The sequence below is a fragment of the Marmota marmota genome, unplaced genomic scaffold, assembly GCF_001458135.2.
Source record: "Marmota marmota marmota unplaced genomic scaffold, marMar, whole genome shotgun sequence".
NCBI classification, from domain to species: Eukaryota; Metazoa; Chordata; class Mammalia; order Rodentia; family Sciuridae; genus Marmota; species Marmota marmota.
Window position 1 is genome coordinate 1506383 of NW_026000294.1, and position 5614 is coordinate 1511996.

Genomic DNA, 5614 nt, shown 5'->3' on the forward strand with positions numbered 1-5614 from the left:
CCTTTTTCTTTTTTTCCTTTCATTTTTTTTTTTTTTTTTTTAGAACAGGGGATTGAACCCAGGAGTACTTTGCTACTGAGCCACATCCCCAGTCCTTTTTATTTTGAAACAGTTTCACTAAATTGCTTAGGGCTTCACTAAATTGCTGAGTGCTGAGGCTGGATTTGAACTTGGGATCCAGAGCTGCTGGAATTACAGGTGTTTGCCACCACACCCAGCTTTTTTTTTTTTTAACATATGGATTCTTTTTTTAAAAAATTCTTTTAAAAATATTTATTTTTCAGTTTTCGGTGGACACAACATCTTTATTTTATTTTATGTGGTGCTGAGGATCGAACCCAGTGCCCCGCGTATGCCAGGCGAGCATGCTACCACTTGAGCCACATCCCCAGCCCTTTCAATTCTTTTTTTAGTTGTAGGTGAACACGATAACTTTATTTTATTTATTTACTTATTTTTATGTGGTGCTGAGGATTGAAAACGTATGGATTCTTAATACAGGTGGTGAAGGAGAATTGTTAAGAATAACCATTTACTGAGCACCTGTTATATGCCAGGACCATGCACTATACTCTTTCATGTAATTCTCAGAACAACACCCTAAGGTAGGATATTGCTTTTATCCTCTGTCACAGAGGAAGAAACTGAGGCAAAGAAAAGTGAAGGGACTTGCCTAGAGGTCATGCAGTAAGCAAGTGACAGAGCTGGGATTTGAGCCAGGTCAAAATGACTCCAAACCCATATTCTTTTCCATAAACTCCACTGACTTGGATAGATTTACAACTTTCTTTCCATGGAGGTGTGTGTGTGTGTATGTGTGTGTGTGTGTGTGTGTGTCTATTTTTTGGTACTGGGAATTGTACCCAGGGCCACTCTTACAATGGAGCTATACTTTTAGCCCTTTTGCTTTTTATTTTTTTAAAAAAAAACAATTTTTTAGTTGTCAGTGGACCTTTATTTTATTTTATATGTGGTGCTGAGAAGCGAACCCAGTGCCTCATATATACTAGGCAAGTGCTGTACCACTGAGCTGCAACCCCAGCCCTTACTTTTTATTTTGAGACAGGGTCTCTCTAAGTTGTCTGGGCTGGTCTCAAACTTACAATCCTTCTGCCTCAGTCTCCCCAATAGAGGTCTGTGGGTACTTTTCCCCCAGTACTGAAGAGTGAACCCAGAGCACTCTGTCACTAAGCTACTTCCCCAGCCCTTTTTTTATTTTGAGACAGGGTCTTACTAAATTGCTAAGGTAAACCTCAAACATGTAATCCTCCTGCGCAGCCTCTCAAGTAGCTGGGATTATAAGCATGCGCCTCTGTGCCTGGCTCCATGGGTATTAATTTTTAAGTTTTTTTTTTTTGTACTGAGGCTTGAACCCAGGACCTTTTGTATGCTAGGCAAGTGCTCTACTACTGATACATCCCCAGCTCTCCATGTATTTCTTTTCTTTTCTTTTTTTTTTTAAGGAACAGGGGTATTCAAAACTGGCCTGTCTTTTCATTCTCCTTTTACTTCTTCTTTCCTATCAATTGACACCACTTTTTTTTTCTCCTTTCTTCTTGGAATTTCCCATTGCCTCCCAATTTTGGTATATTTTTCTCTTGCTTACCTTTCCTGGGCTGTTTTCTCCAACTCCAAAGTGAATCTTAGCTGTTCTCGTCTCTCTGCCCCTCAGAGGTGCCCCACAGACATCCTGGCCACCCTTGAGTTTTTAGGTTCTTGTAGTTTTCTGCCTCTTATCGTCTTAAACTCTCTGTGACATAGCCAGTAACTCCCTTCAGGGCCCCTAAGAACCCTTGTGTGGGCACTGGGATTTCAATTTTTGCTTTCCCAGTTGGAAAGTGAACTGATCCTTATGTCAACATCAATACTCAAGGGTTGCATTTAAAAAACATCTAGGGGAGTGACCTGATTTTGAAATCCAAACTGTTTTCCCAACTTTGGGTTAAAGTCCAGGTATTGATATACTCTGCTCCAGGCATGTTTTGCTCCCATGTTTAATTAAGAAGGGCTTTTGGGGCCTTGTCAGGCTTCAGGTTTGCCCCAGAACTCAGGAACAGCCCCAAATCAGGAGATTGTGCTTAGTCCTTACAACAAGCCTGTAATATTATCCCCATTTTTCAGACCAGGAAGTTGACACTCAGAGTAACTTGCCTCAATGGCAATTGCACTGCTGCCAAGTGGTAGAATCAAGTTCCAAAATTTATTTTTCTTTGACCTCATAGCCTTTGTACATAGCACTGCTATTGGTGACTCTTTTAGGGAGTTTGGATTCTAACTGCAACCAGGCTTACATCTCAAAAAACTCTACTCCTTCCTGTGCATTCTGGCATGTGCTCGCATGTGCACACACATGCACACAACACATTCGTTAAGTCTGTGTCTGTTTCTTGGCCCCCACCTCTTTCTTCCAACTACAGGGAAATGCTTGTGATTTGGAGGGTTGGGGAAGAGGAGTTGAGCTGGGCTGGATGGGCTTACATTCATTCTCAGAATCCATGCTCCCTCCCCCATTTTACAGGCAGCCTGTGGTCACAAGGGGACATGGGACTTGCCTTGAGATTTCCCTCTGAATTTCTGGCTGCCTTCATTAGTTTGACAGGGTTAAGGCCAAACTCCTCCAGCTCTTTCTCTTTCCATGCTTATCTTCCCTGCCTCCACCCTGTGGTTCTACAGAATTTTAGTCATGGGACATAGCTTTCCACCATGCCATACAATATGCTGTGGCCAGTCTTGGTCACATCCAGTCTGGTTCATTACATTTTTCCCTTTCCCTTTCCCTGCTGTGGTCTTTTCATAAAACTTCTACTAATGTTAACTCCTTTATCACTGTTTGAACTATCCCCAATTACTCCTTCATCACCCCCCCCACTTCCTGTTGCTCTCTATTTGAGCTTATTATAACAGCCACCATTTATGGAATACCTACTATGTGTTAGAAACTGTATGATCATGAACTCTCATTCTTACAACAACCCTGTGAGCCATGAGCTGTTGTCTTCAATCCACAGATAAGGTAAAGGCAACTCAAAGAAGTGAAATAACTTATCACACAGCTGGTAAACAAGAGCTGGAACTCATTGGAAATCCTATTAGCCCCTCACCCAAGCCTGGGTCCTTTCCATATTGCTATGCTGCATCTTCATCTACACTTCAGTCCATTAAAACTTCTCTTGTCTAAATTCTCCTCTCTCCATCTCATTTTTTAAGCCCATGCATTCGGCTATGCCATTCCCAACAGCTGGAACAACTTTTAAACAGTTAGAGAGCCATCCCTCCTATAGATCCCCAAACCATCAGTTACCCCAGGCTCAGCTTGAGTCTGCCTGCCTCCCTTAAGAAAATGGAAACACATGCTCTCAAATCCTCAGCCCCTTTGACTGGCCCTCTGTGGCCCACTCAGTACATTTATTCATTCACCTTCACCCCTGTGTTGGGAGCATGCCTGGTTTGCCTGGTATTCTGGGAAGGAAAACAGCATCTGGCATTGCCCAATTGTCCCACTGAACCCTGTCCCTGCGTGGGAGAAAATGTCACAGAGGAACAAACTTGGCTACCTTGTGTCACTCTAGTCTTCCTGGGAATCTGACCCTATGGGGGTGAGAAGAATATTTGTCAGAGAAAAAAAAAAGGGTGAGAGGAAAAGCAACTTTCAGCCTTGAAAGAGGATAAGAGTTGGAAGCTGCAGAGAGAAGCTAAGCAAGCCTGGCACCTGGCAGGAGGAACCTTAGCTCAGCTCAGCTCAGAGGAAAGCATAGAAGGGACCTAAGTGGCTGAGTGCTGAGGTTCAGAGAAGGCAAGATCCAGGTGTCTCCCCAGCCCCACTTCTGCCCCCACAGCTGCCACACCAGCCCTCAGTCCCAGGACCACCTCCCTCAGTCCCCAGCCTGCTCACCTCCCCGACACTGCCACACCTGGCTGCTGCCGCCCTTTCTCAGGGAATGTCTGCAGGCGTGTCTGCCCTATACCACTAGGCACTGTCAGCCCAGCCCAGGGGGAGGGACAATGAGTCCAGGGCCAGAGCCAGAAATGGCCCACGGCCCAAGAGGAACCAGAAAAACATTAACCAGCCCCACCTCCTCCCACACACAATCAGTAAACAAGATTGATTCCCTGAGTTCCCAATGGGTTTGGAGTGATAGATCATATTGCTTGGGGTTATTGCCATGTCCCACAAGGAGGGAGGCATCATTATCAGTCATGTGCCCAGGCCTGGCCTATCTGGGAGACTGAGCTGGACCTGGGTTCCTCAACATCCCTTAGACTTTTCCCACCTCCAGGCCTTAGGTAGATTCACCCATTGTGTGAGCAAGTTGCCAAGTTCCTATGCTGGGTATCATCCCTTCCACTTGCCAGCCTCTAAAACTAAATGACAATGGGAGGAAAAAGACATGAGTGATGGCACCTAAGGTCAAGGTGGGGGATAACAGTGCTTCCCACCCATATCACAGTATCAGGGTGCTTTTGACTACCTGCCTATTGTCCATGTACTGAGTGGCTGAGGACAGACCAAAGTATTTGTAATCACATCCCAGAACCCTAAAACCTCCTCAGAAAGTGTCTTCTATTCTTAGGGCCAAAGCAGTTGAACTGCAAAGTATCATGTGCAAGCAACAAATCTTGGCAATCATTTAGGTAAACAGAGAATGTCAACCCTTAACTGAGGGATCAGTCTTTTTTCAAGGTCTCTACCATGGAGGGCTTTCCTGAAGACCCTACTAATCCTGTGACCTGAATGGCAGTGAAGAAAAGCGAAGTCAGGGGCTGGGGTTGTGGCTCAGCAGTAGAGCGCTTGCCTAGCAAGTGCAGGGCCCTGAGTTCCATCCTCAGCACCACATAAAAATAAATAAATAAAGGTATTGTGTCCAACTACAACTAAAAAATAAATATTAAAAAAAATAANGGGGGGGGGCATTTATCAATTTCCTAAGGAGACAAGACCCAAGACCCAAGAAATTGCTGTGTTCAATTACGTGGTTCTAACTTTGACTGTCCATGGAGTTTAAAGAAGGAGAAGGTGAAAAAATTGATAGTCAGAGAGGAGGTAAAGTTTGAGTAGAGAAGTAAAGGATGGATAACAGAAGGAAAGGCAAAAGGTGGGACTAGCATTCAATGGAGGAGGCACAGTATGAGTAAAAGAGAATTGGAGTGAGTAAGGCATGCTTAGGGATAGAAAGGAGGCACTCCATTGAGTGGCTGTGGAAGAAACCATTGGTCATCAACAGAACTCAGAGCATGGAAGACCTTTAAAGTTAGATAGGATTTGGTAAAATTGATATAAGGCAAAACTGAGCCAGACCCCAGTGTGTGTATGGTAGGGGAGACCAAGCTGAATGCCATTCTTTAGTAATTGATGATTCCTGTTGAGCACAAGTTGGAGTGAATAAAGAGGACTAGCATTTCTTGAGTATTTAATGCATCATAAGCAATGTTCAAAGTGCTTTGCAAGTACTACTTTGAGCCTCAAAATAACCCTATGAAGTAGGCAGTATTAATATTACCACATTGTGGAGGAATTAAGGCACACAGAGGTTAACTGACATAACTTAGGTCACCTGGCTAGTAATAACAAAACTAGATCTGAACCTAGACAGTCTGGCTCTAGAACATCTTTATC

At 44.1% G+C, this 5614-nt stretch overlaps 1 protein-coding gene across 2 annotated transcripts in view; it reads right to left on the reverse strand.

Moving 5' to 3' along the window:
• Positions 1–4031, reverse strand: part of Gjb1 (gap junction protein beta 1) — an 8203-nt gene extending 4172 nt beyond the window's left edge. The window contains exon 1 of one of the 2 annotated variants that reach the window (XM_015501632.2): positions 3893–4031. The gene's annotated coding sequence lies outside the window, so the exon portion shown is untranslated. Of the gene's footprint in view, positions 1–1606; positions 1856–3892 lie in introns of those variants that run through there. The other variant, XM_015501633.2, reaches the window with a different exon arrangement.
• Between the last annotated feature and the right edge of the window lie 1583 nt (positions 4032–5614).